Source organism: Aotus nancymaae, unplaced genomic scaffold (genome assembly GCF_030222135.1).
Source record: "Aotus nancymaae isolate 86718 unplaced genomic scaffold, 86718_ANA_hifiasm-v0.15.2.pri h1tg000033l, whole genome shotgun sequence".
NCBI classification, from domain to species: Eukaryota; Metazoa; Chordata; class Mammalia; order Primates; family Aotidae; genus Aotus; species Aotus nancymaae.
Window position 1 is genome coordinate 33,142,694 of NW_026988447.1, and position 23,953 is coordinate 33,166,646.

General features: G+C 31.9%; 1 long non-coding RNA gene across 1 annotated transcript in view; it reads right to left on the reverse strand.

Annotated features, from left to right (window-relative positions):
* The window catches only part of LOC135277789 (uncharacterized), a 275,047-nt gene that overhangs the window by 228,111 nt on the left and 22,983 nt on the right, over positions 1–23,953 (reverse strand). The window contains exon 3 of the long non-coding RNA XR_010345380.1: positions 1,837–1,933. This is a non-coding gene — a long non-coding RNA (uncharacterized LOC135277789). The remainder of the gene's footprint in view (positions 1–1,836; positions 1,934–23,953) is intronic.

Here is a 23,953-nt window from a genome sequence, read left to right on the forward strand (position 1 = left end):
CAATTTTATTTTTATTTATATTAATATATTCTGGTCTTTCTCCAACATTTAGCATGGTTTTCAATAGGTACTGTAAATATTGAGTAGGGTTTTTCTTGTCTTTCAATGTCACGTTAACATGTATACCATATTCTTTTTATTATTCTCTTTTATTTCTTTACTAAGCTCTGTCAACTTGTATATTTTTTTCTTTAAAAACAAGTCTCATCATTGAGCCATTGCTATTTTCTATACTGTTTTGCTTAGTAATATCAAGCTATCCATAATTTTTTGAGTTATTTGAATCGTTTCTTTAAAAACTCTTTCCATCGTATAAGTTCCATCATATGTTCTTTCCATCATATAAGTTCTTTAACTTTTATATACTATATTTAATTATATCTTGGAGAATATTACTTTTATGTAAGTAGAGTCAGCAATATCCTGAAAGGTTTTTCTTAAGAGAGTTTAAAAGGAAAAGAGCTGAGAAGCGTCTACAGAAGATTTATGTTTGCTGTTTTAAATGTGTTCCCATTGCCAGAATTATCACCTTAGCAAGAGGACATTTTGAAAATTGGTGCTGCTCACAGTGAAGCACTAGATTCTTTGTTTTTCCTGGTTGTCTCTGCAGTCTTCATTTTTTTTTTTTTTTAATTTAAACATTTGTCTGGCATACTAGGATGACAGAAACTATGTTTAAATATGGTGTATTTTTTGCTTCAACCTTTTTTCTCTATAATGTCATATTTTATAATCTGACCAGAATCATAAGACATACCATTCTAATCAGTGGAATTGAAGATGGACTTTCTATGACTAGTAATGATTTCTAAAAATATATGTATCTTGTTTTTACATTATTTTCATATTTGTGTGCTTTGTTTTGTTTTTACCCATCTTTTTCTATTTTATTGTAACTATCTCAGGATTTGGCAAATATTTGTATATAGCTTAGCATGTCTTTAGCTGTTTGTTTTAGGGATGTTTTCTTTTAGATTTTTTGTGTCTTTTTTCTGAGTTTAAAGAGAGCTACATAAAGTAAAAATTATTTTACACAACTGTGTTTCATAGAAGTTCTAAATAGTAAATTTGAAAATATGTCTTTCCTAAATCTCCACAGTAAGGTGGTAGTTTGTAATAAAGCAATAAAGGGAAAATTAATTGTATATGCACATGTGCACATACAAACACATACATACACACAAAATGCTATCATGCAGTGACTGTATGCAATAACATGATTACCATATCTTCTTCAAGATGGAAAGTTAAAATCAAGTTTAATACTATTGTATATCTTATTAACAAAATAAGTTATGATGTGTTGATGCCTAAAAGCTGTATCTAAAGTCTTTAAATGAAGTAAGAATTAAACATAAAACCTTCAACAGGAAAATACATGCAGCCATCAATTCTAAAGCTATGTGCTTATAGATTTATTTTCCATTTTCAATGTCACAAGCTATATGTGACCTTCACTTGCTCTTACTTCCATATATCCACAAAGCTAGACAGATATAAATTACTATTACTCCAAGAGAAGTAGGCAAATTAATTTCAGGTGTTTCAACCTTGGCATATCAGTTTTACATAGTTGAACCCCATGAATCAGGAGACTTACTTGCTGTAGCATTCTGGATTCAAGTGTTTGTATATATCCTGATACCAAAAAAATAATTGACCTCTCTTTACCTACTTTAGCATATCTACTTTACTTTCTAAGTCTCTCTATTCTCTCTATATTTTTAATAACCAATATCTAGTTCATAGAACATCATTTTAAATTTTATGAACTCAATTACCTTATCATATTGTCCATGCAACATACTTATCTTGGTCAAGGGCAGTGACTCATACCTGTAATCTCATTGCTTTAGTAGGCCAAGGTGGGAGTATCACTTGAGGCCAGGAATTCAAGACCAGCATGGTAACAGCAAGACTCCAAACTCCATCTCTACAAAAAATTAAAAAAAAAAAAAAAGCATTAGCTGGGCTTGGTGGTGTACACCTGTAGTCTCAGCTACTAGGGAGGCTGAGGCTGGAGGACCTCTTGATTCCAGGAGTTTGAGGTTACAGGGAGCCACTGCATTTCAGCCTGGAAGACAAGACTGAGACACTGTCTTACCCATAAAACAAAAAATAAACAAACAAGATAACCCAATCTGAACTAAAAATACTTATAGAATGCAAGTCTACTTTGTTAGAGGATGTTTGATTATACAGATTGGTTCCTTTTTAAATTCATGACTGCCAAATTCAGCAGACCCTGAACCGTGTTCCAGATCCATCTATGCTTCTTTTATTTTCCCTTCCTTCCTATACCTTCTTTCCTTTTCCTTGCCCCCTTGTCTCCCACTTCCCTCCTTCCTCCCTCTTTTATCTCCTTCCTTGCTTTCTTCCTTTCCTTTTCTTTTCTTCATTGATTTTTTAAAAACATCTCCCATATTCACCTAAATCTCCCCTTTAAGAATATAACTCATTTTCTACTCCAAAGAAATTAAGAGCAATAACATATTAATCCCCTCAAATTCTACCTCCGAGCAAGACATTTACTTGGACATGCACATTTGTTATTTTTATGTATTACAACATATGATATCCTTCTCTCTCTTTTCAGACTAATTTTTTCTCCCTACATTGTAATTTTCATCTTTGCTTTCTTCTCAAGAACTTCACTTTGCCAATGATTCCTCTCTTCTCTGTATCTTAGTCTTAGGCTTTCTAATGGCTCATTCTCATAGGCTTTTATACATGCTCTAGTCTATTTCAGAAAACAAAATAAAATGAAAAACAACCCTATGAAAACTCCTGAGCTATGGAGATACTTACGCATGTATAAATTTTTTCAGAACTATCCATTTATTTGTCTCACAGGCAGGTCAAAATCTACATTTGTAAAACAGAAGTAGTTGATATATTTTTTTGTATCTAGCCCTGCCCCACTCCTTCTTTTCTATTTCCTGTCTTAGTGAAAGTCATGATGACCCAGGCAAATGAGTAAGAAATAGAGAGTCATTTGGTATGATATATACAAATATTATAAAATTACATTTAAGTATGAAGTGGTAAATTTTGGAGTCTACGGGATGACTTTTAGGTTGCAAAACAAATTACCAGGCTATTTATAAAAAAGGACATTTTCACATGTACAAATCCTTTTACAATTAAACATATTATAAGTGTAAAGGCTGAGGACATTTTTTCTTTGAATATTTATTTGCATATGTAATGCTAAAATATAATAAATTATTTTTAAATATTAATAATATGATATATGCTATTTTATATACAATTTTAGAATTCTAAAGTCTATTATTATTTTTCTATATTGCATGTGGAAAAATGGCAAGGAAAAAGGTCGCAAAAAGTAAATAAGCCAAAATGTTATTTTTCAACAAATATAAACACATTGATTTATTAAAAATTCCAAGTACAAATATGGGCATCACATGAAACAAATAAGCTTTATACTTCTACCTTGTAACATAGGAATTTATATATGTCAGTATTAAAAATATGCTTATACAGGAGAAGCATAACTTTCTTTTGGGGCTTCTTATTTTTTAAACAGTATACTCTAGATGAATATTCCTCATCATTATGATTCTCCTATAGTTACAAGACTGCTGTTGTAATTACCCATAGAAAATATGCTGAGTTAACAAATTGATCAGTATGCAAAAGAAAAAATACTGAAAGGATTTGACAGAGTATGGGGAGCAATATGCCTGTTGTTTAAGCACTAAGTAACTTTAATATATCTGAGTAAAAATTTAAGACCTGAGGCTAGCTTGAGACTGGGTAAGTGATCAATTTAAAAATCAACTCAAATTTGATATAGTCAATACTGACAGCATCAGCCTCAAACAGCTGCCTGGCTGCTGATGAAATAAACAAATTAATGTGGTTTCAAATGCAAAGCAATTCATTATTTCCAGAAGAAGACTTTGAAATAAATGTTTGAAGCTGCATATATTTTCAAAGTAAGGGAGTTTAAAAAGGAACTCACAACTAACACCAGGCCAACAAAACTAATTTTACCCTTAGTGTATAGACATTCAGAGGCTTGTCTTTTTTCCATGTTTTTTTGTTTATTGGTTTAAGTGTTTGGGATGATACATTGATTACCATCACACATATGCCTTGCATTTCTAAACACAATCAAATGTTAAAAACTTCTAGAAAAGCAGGCAATGCAAATTTAGTTAGTCCATAAGTTAGAGTCAATCAGACGTTATTGACTGTTTTAATATGTATAGGAACATAAAAATGAATTAAACCCATTTCTTGCCTTTAATAATGTAATGACTGAAAACATATGTTACCAATAATTAAAACAATAAGTAACAGTTTCACACAGCAATTGGCTTGAAAGACAGAAAGAAGTTTCTTAGGGGAAAAAATGAGAAAAATGCATTTCAGAAAAATGAGAACATTTAAAAACATGCAACGTTGTCAGACATAATTGAATATGGCATTTTTAGAAAATATTAAATAGTTATGGGTGGACTAGGGGTGGGATGTGGCCATTCTGACAGATGAGACTCTAAAATAGTTGAGAAAACTCATGGAGACACTTGTACAACTTCACTCCATAGGGAATCATGAGGTAGAGAGAAAACATGATCCAGTTTTTGTTTTAGATAAATAACAACAGTGAAGATTATTTGGAGAGTCAGACTATATACAAGGAAATTATTATGAACAGACAAGACAAACAATCCTAAGGATTTTCACTAAATCTCAGGGTTTTGAGTTAGAAAGAAAAAGGGATTTTTAAACAAATATTAAAGGTATTTCTCCTGTCATTGATATACTTGTTTTGTGTTTTCTGCGTGCTGCATTTAACCAAATTTAAATGAGATATATTCAAGTCACATATTATAAAGTTTCAAACAAACTGCCATTAAGTGTATTAATCATTGAGGCAGCTGTGTCGTTGTAAATTATTTTTGTAAATTATTTTTATTTGGCCTAATTCCTTGTAAATCTTTATATGAAAGTAAATATTTCACAGACAGGAGTGCTTTTTATCAAGTTTGCTTTTTCTGGGCATCAGAATCTTATATGAAGTTGTAGCAAAATAAAAGAGGTTACAGCTGGTCTGGAGATCCATCTGTCTGCCATTGCAGAGGAAGGCTGGTCCCTACAGTGGTTAGATGTCAACAGGGTTTGCAGCACATTACTGAACCCTCATCAAAATGTGAGAATGACTTCCAATTTACTGTCAGTCAAGTGAAGCAAATTTATATGAAATAAATTATTTGAGATTCTTATATAAATTTTCAATTTTTCCTCATTACAACGCCACTACAGCTAAGTGAATAGTTTCTATTTTAGCCAGTTTATATTTCTCTATTTTATTTATGCATAGTATTTTCATCATCTTACATATCTCTCCATTTGTCTGCTCTGGGCTGTCACTTCCAATATTAAAGCCTTCTTTGTTCTTCATAGGAAATATTCACGTTCCGTTTTTGTCCTCGCATAAAATATAGGAATCCAATCTTTACCACAGGTTGTGCTTTATTGGGTTTTGTGCCATGTGTTTTCTTTGTTAGTCAAGAGATACTTTTACCTCCTCTCCATTCCCACTCTCCCTCCCTATAGAGATCCAGGCTTTTTATGCCTAATGTCCATCTGCCATTCTATTAGATGTGCTCATGACACTGGCTTCTCTTAGACTAGTGAGGGCTACAGTTAATGTATTATTTGGCTTCTATTTTAGTATTAGCTGAAAATGGCTTTTTCATTACTTTAAAGCACCAGATCCATTATAATTCCTGTGAAAAACTAAAAACACGCTCCCCCAGTCTATAGCACCTATTGTGGTTTTACTGTTTAAGCATTCATATACTGTATAACCTTTTGTGAGCTCTTTGCACATTGATGATAGATAACGTAACACATGCCTCTGAAGAATAATGACAAAACAAACTTAATTAGTGTTATGACATACAATATCAAGAAACCATGTAATAGTAATGTGAAATTTAACTGTCATTTTTATCAGGTGTCCAGACAAAGGCTTCATGTCACCAAAAGTAAAGTTAAAGATATCCAAAAATAAGAGGATATTGAGATGCTGTGTGGCTCTCTGCTTGGCTCACTTATTCAAAGTGCCAGCAATTATGTCATGGTTTTCCTTCTAACATTTCTCCCTAATATGTTCAAATATAAAGATATATGATGGCTCATCAGTCAACATGATTTTTTTGGTCCTAATTTTGTGGACACATAACTTCATTTGTTAATATGTGTGAGGGAAAATAAATCAATTCAAAGTCACTCCTCACACTGAGACAGATGCATATCTGACTGCCTCCTTTGGAAAGGCTAATCAGAAACTCAAAAGAATGCCACCTTTCCTCGCTCACCTGTCCATGACCAGGAAGCCTCCCTGATTGTTTCCAGTCTTCCTGCTTTTGCTTCAAGTTGTCCTGCCTTTCCAGACTGAACCAATGTACTTCTTACATATGTCGATTGATGTCTCATGTCTCCCTAAAATGTATAAAACTATGCTGTGCCCTGGCCACCTTTTGCACATATTGTTAGGGCTTCCTGAGGCTTTGTCACGGCGCACATCCTCAACCTTGGCAAAACAAACTTTGTCAACTGAGTCCTGTCTCAAATTTTCAAAGTTCACGCATGAAGAATTGATCTTCCAAATAATAAACTTTAAAGAATCAGCATAGTATGATATCATAAACTTCTGCATAGGTGTTAAAACCAAAATGTGTTTCGATCTTATAGAATTTAAAATTTCAAGTTAAATATTATTAAATTTTATACCATAATAATAGAAATATCAAGAGCATTATTTCTCTTAACATCTCTTAAATATGTAAACCTATATAAAGAACTACAAAATACATACAATATTTAACAAGTTAAAGAGTGAAAAGGTCTTGAATTTTCTAAGACTAACATTCTGGACCATTTTACAACACATCTTTCAATTGTACTTAATCACACATGAAAATTCCAAGTAACTTAAGAATAAGACTCTGGAGCCCAGTTTAACTAATTTATAATTTTGATAGTGTTTTTTTACTGATATAAATAAATATTACAATAACGTGCAGATCATAAGCAAAACGTATACATAAAAACATGTCCTTAATCTTTCTGATGAAGATTGCTACAATAGCAAATCATATAGTATCTAGATGGGGCCCATTAAATATTTGTAGAGTATTTTATAACTATTTTGTGCACGATGATGATAGGTTATTGTTTGTGACTAAAATTTCACTATGACCTTGGGAAAGAGAAGTGTTATAAATATTTACTTTTAAATGTTATGATATTATCTAATGAAATGTTTGTCAAATTGCAGATCTAAACTCTTAACGGACGATGAATTTAAGGCACTGGTTTGTGACTAACATTTCAATATGAAATAGACTGGAATAAAACAGGAGACAGTGCATCAAAAAGCAGCAAACGATATAGACATATAGAAGAAATGTACTTCATAAAATTTTTACTTGTTTTACATATTCTTTTTTTACTATTTAGCCAGTAAAAGCCAGTATGACCATACCAGTTGTTTATGTTTGACATTTATACAAATTGTTTAATCCATGTATTGTGATGCTGGATTCATTCATAAGTAATGTTAAATGTCTTTAATACCAAACCTGGATATTATTTACATAATTTTAATGTTTATAGGTCACATACTCTTCTTACTGTTATTCATAATCAAAAATGTTAGAGCATGCTCGTGACTACAGTGAATCTTTCTATAGTAATGGTAGATGATAATGAGATTTGTTAAACATAGTGCATTAACAAATGGTACCAACTAACAAAATTATTTTCTAGCAAAAAATAAAAGCAAACCTATTATGATATTTTTAAAAGCAGACTTTCACTCTGAATATCTAGATGGCCTACATTCTGGAGAATGTTTTAGAATTGGAGTATTACTCTTGTCTATTAACTGACATGCTTTCTTTTTATTCTCTTATTCCAGTTTGAGGTCAATCCAAAAACTTCATAGAGCTGAATGTTACCATTTTCCAGTAATGCATAAGAACATAAACTGTATAAATTATGAATAGATAAAAGAGTGGCCAAGAGTATTACCATCTTGAAGGCTCCTGCATTCAAAAAGATGGTGAAATTGTTGTAATTCAGGTCAGCATCCTAATGCAAATGATATCCATTCTAGAGAGGAATTGGATATTGCCAGCCCCTGCATGTTTTTGTGTATAAGTAGAAAACTGAGAAATAATGCTCTTGCCATCAGAAAAAGCAGCCCTATTGAGGGACTGTGTTAAAGGAAAAAACCTGTCTTCCCGGGTCCTCAATGGGCTTGGTTTCAAAGGCAAGAACTTCCCAGTGCCAAGCCTCCATCCACCTCCCCATCCAGGAATCTAGAGTTCTTTGTCTAACTTTCCTGCACGGGCCAGGTAAAATTTCAGGTGTACTCCTTTGTCTAAAAAAGCTGGTGAAAAACTCTGGGAGAAAGAGCCTCTGTTCCAGGCCAGACAGCCAATCCAGCATCAAAGTCAAAGATCAATCACTCCAGAGGAAGTTTGAAAGAACTCCTCTCGTTGGACAAGAATGTGAATGGGGCAGGAATAACTTCAAAGTTAAAACCCCACTGCTCCTTATCTGTGCAGACTCCTTCTCTGGATCCCCTCCCATGGCAATGTGGGAGCTGTCTCTCCCTCTCTACCTGTGCTGGATTTCCCTCTCTGGGATCCCCTTCCACAACAACATGGGAGCTGTTTTTCCCTCTCTACCTGTGCGGATATCCCCTTTGGATTCCCCTCCCACGGCAGCGTGGGAGCTCTCTCTCTTTCTCTCTCTCTCTCTCTCTCTCTCTCTCTGTGCCTAGTATCACTTTCCTCTAAACTCTTTGGCTACCATATTTACTTGAACTATAAGCTAACCGCATGCCAGGGCCCCTTCCCCATTCTTGGGGCAAAGAGAGGCTAAGAACCTCGAACACATCAGGAAAAGAATCCCATGGGGAGGAGCTGAGTGTATCCCCCTCCTGATCAGCAAATTGGGAGTTTCTTCTGGAGGCCTCTCTGCTCTCCCCTGCATCCTGCACCCCATTACACTATCAACTTGTTCTATTCTACTCACAGTGTCGTATGATCATCCCATTCCCTTCTATCCTGAAAGGGACAGATTCTTGACTATATTCCACATTTATTACTTCATTTTCCTTTTTGAAATAGTTATCCCCAGGAGTTTCTTAATATCAAACTATAACCTTATGTGAGTAAGTTAAGCTTATGGGTGTGTGTGTGTGTGTGTGTGTGTGTGTGTGTAAAGTTATGAATCTTTATTCTGAATAAAATTTGAATATATTTTAGAGGAGAGCTCTAATCAATCCTGAAATAAAGTGACAACTTTAAATTATAAGCCAGTGTTGCTGCTTATTGCAATGGTTCCTCAAATATCTAGAAAACCTTTGAAAAAGAAAGCGACTTGTTTCACATTATGTATCTTGGATATGAAACACAGTGGGCTCTTGTAGATCAGACAGTCACTAAGGAAATATTACTCATTATGTTTTTACACTTATTGGATTAAAACTTTGCAATGTGCTCTGTTCAATTAATAATAATATAGAATAGGGTGGACTATGAAATACATTGTGCTTTTTTAAAAGCTCTAATATGGAAAAAGACAAGCAGTTTGTCCTAATGAATGCATCTAATTGGTGCACTTTATAATAAAACACTGGAGCAGCATTTTTCAAGAGGCAGTTCTATTTGTAACTGGCTGTCTTCAGCATGTCATGGTGTAATAAATGTGCTGCAGACTAGAACTGCTGATTAGCATTTCTGGAATCCCAGGAAGTTAGTAAAAGCTGTTTGCCATTAAAGAAAGACCTTTTTAGCAGTCTTCAGAAAGAGAGCTATAGTCCAATGACCTATGGTTGTTATTCAGTGTAAGTAAGTTCTGGAAGATTTCCTATGATCTTTTTGGTGATATATGTATGCTATCAAAAAGAAAGAAAATGCTAATGAGAATATTATGTTACATTGTTGTAATATTATAATATTTCAATATTTCTACATAAGTGTGTTTGAAATGTCTATTGCAAGGAGTATCCATAACCATAATTATCTAAAACACATTATTATTTATGCTTCTCAGTAACTCAGAGTCAACAATAAATGTAAATAAAACATCTTTGAAAAGTAAAATGAATAAGAACTAGATTTTAATAGAGTGGAGAATGACAAGTGAGGGCAAACCAAAATTCTCTTAATAGAATTTGAATGACACACTAAAAGTGTTATTCATTTTTTTCTAATAGAAAATATAATAAAATGCAAAATTGTTAAGACATCAGGTAGCTATTAAAACCTCAACTTTTTTTTTTTTTTTTTGAGGCAGAGTTTCGCTGTTGTTACCCAGACTGGAGTGCAATGGCGCCATCTCGTCTCACCACAACCTCCGCCTCCTGGATTCAAGCAATTCTCCTGCCTCAGCCTCCCAAGTAGCTGGATTACAGGCACGCACCACCATGCCCAGCTAATTTTTTTGTATTTTTAGTAGAGACGGGGTTTCATCTTGTTGACCAGGATGGTCTGGATCCCTTGACCTCGTGATCCACCCACCTCAGCCTCCCAAAGTGCTGGGATTATAGGCGTGAGCCACTGCGCCCGGCCTAATCCTCAACATTTTTAAATTTGCATTTAATAATAATTTCTAGGATTCAAAATGGGAGCAAAGACACAAATCATATGCTGATAAATAATAATTTTCAGTGCTTTCAGCCTGTTAGTATATTCCTACTCTTTTTTCTACTAAGTATTTTTAAAAGTTGAGTTTCATAATTCACCTATTTTCAACTCCAATTTAAACAAAATACTTTTACATAGCTGAATCCCCTCAAATTTTTGAGTTTAAAGTAAATATGTAAATATTTTTATATTAAGAAAGGACATTATTTTTAACAACAGTCATCTGAAATGAAAACTATGATAACTTAAAATGTAATGCATATAGTCAGTGGACAGGAAAGATAAATTGAATTCTTGATGATTATATTGTAACAGACAAAAGTTATTTTTACATAGTTAAAGCGGGGGAGGGGGAAGGGGAGACTATATTGGCTTGGAGACTAAAAGGAGGGGAAAAAGACAAAGCATTGGAATAGAATTAACTACAAACTGGTTTGCAGGCTTCTAAAACTCTTGCTCTAACTATTGTCTTTTATTCTTTCTGCTTCACTCCCTCCCACTGTAGTCCAATTTGCTCTAAAGCCATCTCCTTCTCCTAAGAATCATGTGTTGGCTCTCTATGTTAAAATCAAGATAAAGAAAGAACGGGTAATATTTAGTAAGTAACTGTTGGCTCTCCATTTTAAAATCAAGATAAAGAAATAACAGGCCATATTTAGTAAGGTGCTCACAGATAGAATACCCAACTTGGATAAACTAAGATCAGATAGTGAAGTATTTTATTAACATGGGTCAGTTCCATAAAAAGAAGTGCATGTAAGTAACAGAGAAGATGACAAAATAGGAAGTGCCAGGAATCTGTCTCTCCACCTAGACATTAATTATACTGGCAGAAACCATCTGAAGTGATTGTTTTGGAATTCTGAAGTCTAGTTGAATGCTTCCAATTTCCAAGTGAAAGCTTGGCTGTAAAATTACTGCTAATATCAGTAGATATCAGTATGGTAATAACTATAAATCCCCTCCCTCAGCTCTGAGTCAGGCAGCTGTGGGGCCACAACCCACAGAGACAGCTGCAGGATTAGGAAACTCAATAAGGTTCTTATTCTACATACTTGGATTCTGTGTTCTAGTTCTACTGGTGATTAAAGAAGAAGTAAAAGCACAGAAGATGGCTGACATTGTTTCAACACTCACTGGCTGAGCAGCTTCTAGGGACATTAAAGGGACTATATGTTTCTTTCTGAACCTTCAAAAACAATTGCACATAGAGTGGATATTAAAAAGTGATGAGCTTTTCCCTGAGCAGATGCCCAGAGAAAGACACAGTTTCAGAAATAAATCTGAGAATGTTTTATTTGCTATGCAGAAGATTTTAGTTTAACATAGTTCCACTTGTCTATTTTTGCTTTTGTTGCCTGTGCTTTTGGGTCATATCCAAAACATTATTGCCAAAATATATAAAGAAACTTTTCCCTTATATTTTTGTCTAGGAATATTACAGCTTCAGGTGTTATGTTTAAGTCTTTAATCAATTTTGAGTTGATTTTTGTGTGTAGTGTAAGATAAGGGGCCAATTTCATTCATTTGCATGTGAATATCCAGTTTTTCCAACACAGCTTGTTGACAAAACTATCTTTCCTTATTGTGTATTTTTGACATACTTGTTGAAGAGCAACTGACCATGCACACATGGGTTTATCTGGGGGTTTTCTATTCTGTTTATTGGTCCATATATTTGTTTTTATTCTGATGTTATAACAGTTTGATTACTATAGCTTTGTAATATATTCTGAAATCACACAGTATAAATAAAGCCTTCAGTTTTGCAATTGCAACAACCAACAGAATGAAAACAATCTAAAAATGAGAGAAAATGTTTGCAAACCATCTGATAAAATGTTAACTCTAAAATATATAAGGTACTCTTTCAACTCAATAGCAAAAAACTCCCCCAAATAACTAAATTGATGACAACAACAATTTTAAAAATTGGAAAAGGAATTGAATACATGTTTCTCCAAAGAACATATACCAACGGCCCACAGGTATATGAAAAAAGTGCTGAATGTCACCTTTTATTGGGGAAATGCAAATCAAAACCACAATGAGATATCAACTTACATCTCTTAGGATGGCTAATATTAAAAAAATAATAATAAGCATTGACAAGGATATGGAGAAAGGGAGCCCTTGGATGTTGTTGGTGGGGATGTAAATTAGCCCAGCCTGTAAGGAAAACAGCATGGGGGTTCCTCAACAAATTATAAACAGAAACACCATATTATTTAGCAATTCTACTTCTGGGTATATATACAAATGAATTGAAATCTGGCTCTCGAAAAGATTTATGCACTCCCATGTTTACTGCAGAATTATTAATAATTGTCAAAACATAGAAGCACCTTCATGCCCATTGCCTGATGGATGAATGAAGAAAATGTGGAACATATATATAGTGGAATATTATTCCACGTTAACAAAGAAGGAAATCTTGCCATTTGTGACCATATGGATAAACTTGGATGACACTTATTATAAATGAAATAAGCTATACCTAGAAGAACAAATATTACCTGATACCACTTATAGGAGAATCTAAAATAGTCGAAATCATAGAAACAATAAGTAAAATGGTTGTTGCTAAAGGCTGAGGAAGGAAGAATGGGAGTTGTTAGTCAAGAAATATAAAATTTCATTTATGCAAGATAATTAATTATGTCCTAGATATACTTCCTTTCTCTCTTTCCTTTCCTCTCCTTCTTTCCTATTCTCTTTCCTCCCTCTCTCCTTCCCTCCTTCTTTTCCTCCCTCCCTTCCTTCCTTCCTTCCTTCCTTTCTTCCTTTGTATCAACCTATACAAAATATTGCAGAAATAAATTAGATATAATAAAAGATATCCCATATTCATACATATGAAGACTTAGCATTGTTAAAGTGTCAATACTATAGAAATTGATCACCAGATTAAACTCAATTCCTATAAATACAGTGTTTCTCTAAGAAATGGGAAAGCTTATTCTTAAATTTATATGGAAAGTTAAGAAGCCCTAAATCTAAAGAATAATAAATTTGGAGGACTCACACTTCCCAACTTTGAAACTTACCACAAAGTAATAGTGATTAAAACAGTATGGTACTAGCATAAGAAAAAACAATGGAATAAAATAAAAATTCAAAACTAAAACCTCAACTATACTGCTAACTGATTTTTGACAAGGCTGCCAAGACCATTTAATAAGGAGAGTACTGCCTTTTCAACAAATGGTGCTGGAAAATCAATAAAATTTTGGATCCTTACCTTAAGCTTTATACAAATACCAGCTTAAAATCTATAAAATAGCAAAATTTCTGAGCTAAAACTGTGAGGATCTTGGAAGAAAACATTAGGGAATATCTTCATGACATTGGATTTGGCAACAATCTCATAGCCATGGTATCAAAAGTCCAGTCAACAAAAGAAATAACTGGATAAACTGTGGTTCATTCAAATTAAAAACTGTTGTACATCGAAGCATATGATCAAGAAAGTGAAAAGACAGCTTACAAAATGGGACAAAATAATTTCAAGTCATATAATTGATAATAGATCAACATCCAGAATACATAAAGAACTCCAACAACTGAACAGTAACAACAATAAATAGATAAATAGGCGAAAGACTTGAACATAAATTTCTACAAATAAGATGTGCAAATGGCCACTAAACATTTATATGTATATAAATGCCATAAAATTATATATATATATACACACACAAATATATATATATATACCTCCTAGGTATATATCCAAAATAACTGAAAGCAGGGACTAAAATAGATATTTGTTAATCAATATTCATGGGAAAATTATTCACAATATTGAAAAGTTGGAAACAACTCAAGTGTGTGTTAACAGATAGGCAAGAAAATGTGGCAAACACATGCAATGGAATAATACTCAGCCATGAAAATGAAATGAAATTTTGATATATACTACAATAGGAATAGGCATTGAAAACATTATGCTCAGTATAATAAGCCAGATAAATACAGAAGGAATAATATTGCATGATTTTACTTTTTGAGGTATCTACAACAGGCAAAAACACAGAGATAAGGTATCTTATATCTTAATATAAGAAGGATAGAAAGAGTTTTGAGGAGCAGGGAATGTGGAAGTATTTTTTAATGGATACAGAATTTCTGTTGGGGATGACAAAACGTTTTAGGGGTTAGATAGGGATCATGTTATACAACACTGTGAATATATTTGATGCTGCTAAACTGTACACTTATAATGGTTAATATGATAAATATTATAGCATGTGTAGTTTAACACAAGAAAAAAATAAATAGAAGAGAATTTTTTAAGTGTAGACATTTTTTAGGACTCTCAGTAAGTTATTTATATAATTGCCTTGGTTTCTTTCTACTTTAAACTGTACACATTCATTAACAAATATGGTTATTATTCAAAAATAACATATATACAAATGAATGTCTATGTACACTTTAATCACTAAAAATTAATAAAGCACCTATTTTAGAATAGTCACACTCAGATAACTGAAATTACAGGCAGAAGCACTTGTTCAATAATTTTAATTTTTATTTCTACTTGTGTAGGTCATATCAAAAATTCACTCAGATTGATGACATCTGGGCCTCTTATTCAAAAAACTGAACTCCCTTATACACATCACAAATGCACACCCATCTTAGACATACACTGAACTCAGGAGCTGTTTGAGTTCAAATATTGTTTGTGTTCCATTCATAGGTCTCAGGTTCAGAAACTTTATGTAATTCCCTCACAAAGAATGAGAAAGTTCTTATAAGAAAATATGATAAGTAAAAGTAATCCATTGTCTGAATATGAAAGTGGCCATGTATTATGCTTTCTTCTTTCCTGAAAGTATGATATACAATACATATTCTAATTATATATTCTAGCTTTGAAAGTAAAACTCAATTTCATTCTATCATATATTAACTTAGGGTTATTTTCTATTAAAAACAAAAATGTAGAAGGGAACGGTTTTTTTTTGCAGTTATTACTAATGTTTGAACTTTTCTAGAAGACGTAGTAGTCATGATAGATCATGAATTTTGAAATAATAAACTTGTTGTTCAAAGAATTTGTTTAATTTTTAATTGCCACATATGTACATATATTGCAAAGCCTTGATATTTAAATATTTTAAACATCTCCTTCAAAGTTACAAAAATCATTAATATTTGTCATTTGCATACTGAAACTCTCATTTACAGTTCAATCTACAAATTTGTTCTTGGTAGAACTTCTTATAAAGAGTTATCTATAATTACTCTACAATTACTCTTTCATTGTACTCTTCTCAGACACCAGTTAGATTTATCAAGTGTAGCCTTAATAGCATCTAAACTTTATTGCCATAACTGGAAATACTCAGGGATGTCTTAGAGTACAAAGCCATTGACACTAACTGCTCATGAAATTCAATGCCTTACAGAACCTAATGGACTTGCAATCATTTCTAAGGAGCTGAAAAGCAGCAACCACCAGTGTGTTTCATGTTCAATTACTTATTTCTCATATGTAAACACTTTTATCTTTGAGGTTACAAACTTAGTACTACTCAGCTATTTATTCTTCATAAACAATCTAACCACACTTATGAATGTCAAATCATAATAGAGATTATAATACATGAGTGCTTATAATAGGCTTATTAATATAGCCTATTACATTCTCATTATTGTTCAATATTGACATCACCAGAGTGAATGACAGTAAAATAATTATGTTTCAGAATATATAATAAAAATGCACACAAGAACATAATAAAATGTTACTATGTACCATAAGGAAAATAAATAGTTTTTGGAATGAAACAGTTGAATCATTAAAACTGTAATGAAAATGATTTTAAAGTTTTTTTGTGACAAAAATATAATACCAGATAAAACCATGACAAAAAGCTTACATGAAAAATTAAAATAGGTAATTTCAAAACAAAAAACCATGTTAAAGTGTATATAGATAGAGGATATTTAAAGTTTCTATCACATTCAAACACATAAACAAATGTTGTGCATTTTATACATAAAAATGTTACATTTAAGAATTCTTTTTATAAAATAGCTTGTATTAAGTAGGCCAGACATGACTTGTTTAGATTTGTAAATGATTCACAATTATGAAAATTGTAAAAAAACTGTGGATGATTACATTTCAATAGAAAATGAAGGCCTTATACATCTTAGCCAGTTATCATAAATCATAACTTAAAGTCAACCTAAATCCCAGTTTAGATAGGCAGACACTTAAAACATGCCTTAAAACATGTGTAGTATAAAGAAGGATAATGTGGAGTCACTAACAAATGGACACGAAAAAAGTCAGATTAATAAAATTCATAAAATGTGATGTGAGAGTCTCATTACTAACCACATTGTAAGTCCTCAAAAAAAAAAAAGGCTAGACTGTGTAGAAACAGGTCACTTGGATAGGAGTTTGTAGGCACATATTAAAATGGATGTTGGGTATCAGGTCAGTGTATGGTTTTACTAATATGCTCAAGGCATATTTGTTCTGAAAAAGTTTTGTGAAAAAATATCCTATCCTAAATTACATTGGAAACTACAACATAGTATATCCTCCTCTATGACCATCAAGGTTACATCGGCATATCAAAGACTGAGAGATCCTGATGGACAGGTATGCAACTTTATTAGCCTTTAATTTCCCAAAAACATAATAATTATTTATATTTTACATAATACACTTTATTTTACTTTTTATATTAGTGTGTCATTGTTTGAGAGGTGTGTCTATTACAGACAGCACACATTAACTTTCTAAAACTTAATTTCATTCATTATTAGACTAACTTGCTCACATTGTTATCAAAATGAAAAGTATTGGAATACCTTGGACTTAATTGTGTCATCATACTTTATTAATTTATATGCTTTTCTCATCTCTTTATTATGTTATTGTGCCATATGGAATGTGCTGTATGTATTTTTCTCTTTATTAATTTTTAATTCTTAAGAAGATTAGTAATATGCTACCACAATATATGCCATCTTAGTGTAAGGATTATTTTAAGCTGTAGGCAACTGAAAAAGAATAGATGCAAGAAAGCTCTCTACCCTTCCCTTTTCTGTATAAAGGCAAGGTATAAATGTCCTTTTGTTAAGGTGCCACTTCTCACCACCAGTAGGAAAAGGAAATAACTTTATTACTAAAGACATTATTATCTATATCTTTTGTCAAGATTGTTACTTAACAAATCATACTTCTTTACTAGTTTCTCCACATAAAACCTTTTCATAATTTTCTTTATCTAAATGACAAACCTCTTTTCTCTAGTCTCATTCTACATCACAATTTATTGTCCTTTGTTAAAATGATATATAGCCCCTGAGTCTAACCTCTTACTACCTGGATCTTAACTTCTGTTCTATGAAGACCTGATTATGCATATGTAATAAAGTTGTTCTCCTGTTAATTTGTCTTTTGTCAAGTAAACAAAGTATATATATGTGTGTGTATATATATACACACACACACACACACAAAATATATATATATACACATACACACACACAAAATATATATACACAAAGTATAGTATATATAGATATATATACACACACACACATACACATACACACACACTGAGTGGACAAAGTATACATATATACTTTATATATACACATACTGAGAATAATATATGTATATACACACACTCAGAATTTTACTAACAAATTTAAAGCTTTAAAAAATGTTTTAATGTAAAGTTATTAAATTAGTTGTAATACCTAGATATGAGTGTCTGCTGGGAGCTAATTGATAAATACATATATGCATATGTATTAAGCATCTAATACATATCTATAATATAAATTATATATTAATATATAACATATATTAATATACACCATATAATGCACATTCTATTAGCCTCTTTCCATTCCTTTTTGGCATAAATTTTAGTTGATATATTTTGATATTTACAATAATTCACTTATATTTTATAATATATTTTATGTATCTACTTTTCAAGAGTATCAAAAATAAAGACATTCCGTAGTAACTTTTTAAATTGTTAATATATCTTCTATCTAAACAAATTCAATGTTCAACATTTCCTTTTCCAACAGTGTCTCTCAATATTTGTTAATGTCTATAACACATTATTTTCTAAAACTATGCCATTTTACCCTTACCACAGGTCACTGAAGTTGGTTCTTTAAATTCTATGTATCCCATAATAAAGAAGATAAAATGATGTCATTTAAATTACAAGTAAATTATAGAAATTATACCAATATTTCTGATACTTTCCATTTACATTTAATGTAATATAGATTATTATACAACTTGATTCGAACATTTAAGAAATAAAGAATTAATTATAAAAATTGAACTTAAATAAATAAAGTCTAAAGTCTTTGAAACAGTCTAACAAATATTTATTTCCTATTGGATGTTTTCTAATTTTATTTGCATTTAAACTTATTAAATTTTTTTGTTTGACAAATACACTTGTATATATGGTTTCTTCTTCACCAAATACATAATATCAATTTAGCACACGCGATATTCTTGAGTTTCACTCACCAAAATTTTATCTATCTTCATAAAATTACTAGCAATGTATTTAGGTCACATTGCACTAATTTTTAGAACACATATAAGCTACCAAGTTTTAAAAAATATATAAAGGCCTACTTTGTTTTATTGTGCTTTATTAGGGCTTCACAGATAATTTCATTTCTTTTTTTAACTTAAGTTTTGTGGCAACTTTGAGTCAAGCAAGTCTATTGTTGGCTCCATTTTTCCAACAACATGTATTATTACTTCATATCTCTGTGTCACATTTTAGTAATTGTTACAGTGCTTCGAATTTTTATTACTATAACATTTGTTACAGTTACCCAGTTATCTATCATCACTATTAACATTACTATTGCAATTGTTTTGGGTGCCATGAACCACATCCATATAAGACAGCAAAACTTAATGGATAAATGTTGTGTGTGCTCTGAATGTTCTATGATCCAGCCATTTCTCCATCTCTCTCACTTCTCAGGCCTGCCTAATTCCTGAGACACAAAAATATTAAAATTCGGTTGATTAATAAGGCTACAATGAACTATAAGTGTTCAAGTGAAAGACAAAGTTGCACATCTCTAACTTTAAATAAAAAACTAGGAATAATTAAGTGAAGAGGCCATATTGAAAGCCAAGAGAGATTTAAATCTAGGCCTCTTGTGCCATACAGTTAACCAAGTTCTGAATGCAAAGGAAAAGTTCTTGAAGAAAATTAAAAGTGCTGCTCCAGTGAACAAGTGAATCATAAGAATGTGAAATAGCATTATTGCTGATATGAAGACAGTTTTAGGGGTCTGAATAGAAGAACAAACCAGCCACAACATGCCCTTAAGCCAACACCTAATACAGAGAAGGACCCTAACTCTTCAAATCTATGAAGACTGACAGAGTTGAGCAAGCTGCAAAAGAAACATTAGAAGATAACAGAGGTTGGTTCGTGAGGTTTAAGACACCATCTTCATAACGTAGAAGCACAAAGTGAATCAAGTGTAGGTGTGGAAGCTGTGGCAAGTTATTTGGATCTGAGATATAATTGATGAAGAGGGGTACACTAAACAACAGATTTTCTATTATACATGGAACACCCTTCTGTTGGAAGATGCCATATAGAATTCTCAAAGTAGAGTAAAGAAGTCAATGCCTGGCTTCAAAGTTTCAAAGCACATGTAGCTCTTGCTATGCGATAATGCAGCTGGTGACTTTATGCTGAAATCAATTCTCATTTACCATCCCAACAATTTCAGGGCCCCCAAGAATTATGCTAAATTGACTCAACTTGTACTATATAAACAGAACAACAAACCCTGAATGATAACACATCGGTGTTTATCATGGTTTACTGAAAATTTTAAGTCCACTGTTGAGACCTATTGCTCATGAAACAAAGAAACAAAAAGATTCCTTTCAAAATACTGTTCATTGACAATGAGCTTAGTCAATCAAGAGCTCTGATGAAGATGTACAAGGAGATCAATGTTGTTTTCATTCCTGATAACACAACATGCATTTGGTAGCCCATGGATCAAAGAGTAATTTTGACTGTCAAGTCTTACAACTTAGGAAATACATTTGTAAGGCTATAGCTGCCACAAAGAGTAATTTATCTGATGAATCTGCACAAAGTAAATTAAAAACCTTCTGGAAAGAATTCTTATTCTAGATGTCATTAACATTTATGACTCATAGATCAAAATATCAACATTCATAGGACTTTGGTAGAAATTGATTTCAAGCCTCATCAATGACTTTGAGGAGTTGAAGATTTCAATGGAGGAAGTAATTGCAGATATGTTTGTAACAGCAGGAGAACTATAATTAGAAGTGGAGCTATAATCTGTCTGAATTGCTGCAATCTGAGAATAAAACTTTAAAGAATAAAGAATTACTTATTTTGGATAAGCAAAGAAAGTGGTTTCTAGGATGAAATCTCTTCCTGTTGAAGATTCCATGAGCACTGTTGAAATGAAAACAAATGATCTAAAATATTACATAAAATTTGTTGATAAAGCAGTGGCAGGATTTGTGAAGACTGACTTCAATTTAAGTTCTACTATGGGTAGAATGCTATCAAACAGCATTGCATTATACCAAAGTTTTATTTGTGGAAAAAAAAAAAAAGAGTCAGTTGATACAGTAAACTTCATTGTCAACTTATTTAAAAAAATTTTTACAGCTACCTCACTTTGAGGAATCACCACCCTGATTAGTCAGCAGCCTTCAACATCAAGGCAAGATCCTCTACCAGCAAAAAGTACACACCTGCTGAAGGCTATATTGGTTATTAGCATGTTTTAGCACAAGAATGTTTTAAATTAAGGTAGCAGGGAATAGGGTGATGGGGGAGGGATAGCATTAGGAGAAACACCTAATGTAGATGATGGGTCCATGAATACAGCAAGCCACCACCATGGCACGTGTATACCTATGTAACAAACCTGCACAATCTGCACATGTACCCCAGAACTTAAAGTATAATAAATAAATTTTTAGAGAAAGAAAAAAAAAGACATAATGCTATTGCATGCTGAATACATTACAGTATATTCTAAACATTATTCCCTGAGAAGCCAAAAAGTCCACATGACTTGCTTTATTGTGATACTGGCTTTATGCTGGTGATCTGGAACCAAATCTGCAGTGTTTCCAACATATGCCTGTATGCTGCCAGATGATACTCTTTGTAATTAGTGACTGTTCTTTAAATAGAGGGATGGGGGAATAGACCTATACATTAATTTGGATACCTTAATTAATCAATCTGATTAATAAATTCATTTAATCTGATGCATAACCTCAAATTATGTCCTTACATCCTCACAGAGTTGTTACCATATTTGAAATAAATTATTTAAAACCTATTATGTACTTACCACATACATCCAGTACATCATATAGTTTAAATAGATGTTAGCTACTAGTATTCCAAAGTGAATAAAAGTAAAATTAGTTTTTAAAGATTTTTAAAGTGTTGAAAAAAGATTCTTACTTTTGGTAGCACCCAAGGAAAAGATAACGCTACTCAGTACAGATTTGCTTGGCATTCACTTTGAAAGCAGTCTTGTCTTACTAAAAAGGGACACAGAAACATTGAAGCGCTAATCATTTCTGTTTGTTTTTGAAAAAGTTAAAGATAAAAGAAGTATTAATCGAACAAACATCAGAAATAGAAAGTTATAACAATATAATAGGAAATCAAGACAGTAAATACATGAATTTATATACCTACAATACATATTGCTGGAATAAATAATCATAGTAGTTTTATTCTAGACATATTTTGAACATTGGAATACAAGTGATATTTTTTCAGCTCATGGAATGCTGTTATTCATTTTTAAAAGCAAGAAGAAATGAATAGTACAGCAAAGCAATGTAATTTATTTAGATATTCTTCGAAAAGGAGCAAATTGTTTTTTAACCTCCCTGGCACTATTGAAAGGCATATATCTTATTGCAAAAATACCTAAAATCATAAGGTTCTGATTTAAACTCTATGTTTCATTTACTAGCTTTGTGATACTAGCCATATCTTTTTAAATAAAGATGTCAGTTTTCTTACCAATAAAATATGAAAAATAATACCTACTCTAACTGTTTTACTGGGATCAAGAATTCATAATGCATGTACATTTTTATACAAAAAGGGCAATAAAAATGACAGTATGTGAATGTCTTTTTCTCTGCAACTCTTCCTTATCTTAGATAATTTATTGCTAACATCATTTTGCTAATTTACACAGAATTTATATATGCAAAGAATAGTAACCCTATGAAAAACAAAGTAAATAGAACCTGTACATATTTTTAAAAAAATAGTGGGGTACCCACAACATACAGAATTCTATAGAGGATAAGTAGAAGTGATTTCAGAGTTTGTAGTTTATAAGACTATTCATTTTATCAGGTAAATTCTATCGTATAAAACATATTCAGAAAAAAATGTTTTTATGTCAAAGTTTTATATGTTTCAATGTTTTTCAATGTCAATAGCTCTATAGCCCAAGCGAATTCTCTTTAAACAGATACATTCATTTCAGGAAAAAAAAAAAGCAAAGACTCAATTACTATACCAACATTCAAAGAAATATTATACCTCATATAAGCATGACAACAAAGGATGTGGACTTTTTTAAGTGATAGCCTTTTTGATCAAACTGCTATAAAAATTAATAAATCAATACTAAATAAGCTTCATTTAAGGTCAATCCATTAACACTACTTTAGGAAATATATCATTGTTACCTGGAGCTAGAGAGACAGGAACTAAATTTAGGCTTAGACATGGTGACTCTAGAGTCAAAGGTTTAGATGGGGGTATGGCTAAGCTTATGATAGTATATTTATAAAGAAATTTTAAAGAGTTCTTAGGATTTCACTGTTACTTTACCAAGAGGTGTGACATTAAACAATTTTTAAAAAACACCAAAATCTGTTGTGTTTAGCCAACCACCCTTCTTCTTTTTTACTGTTAAACTATAACATATCCAGGATTGTGCTGGATATTTAAGTAACTACAATTTCTTCTTTAGAATAACACAATACAGTATAACATAAATGTGTAGATTCAATATTTTCAGATACATATTTTTTAAATAACTGATAAATTAACATAATTATTACATAATTATTAGAAATAATATAAATAAAATAAAGATACAATTAAGTAAAAATAATATATTGTCTCATTACTTTTTATGCAGTTCTGTAAACTTATATACAAGCA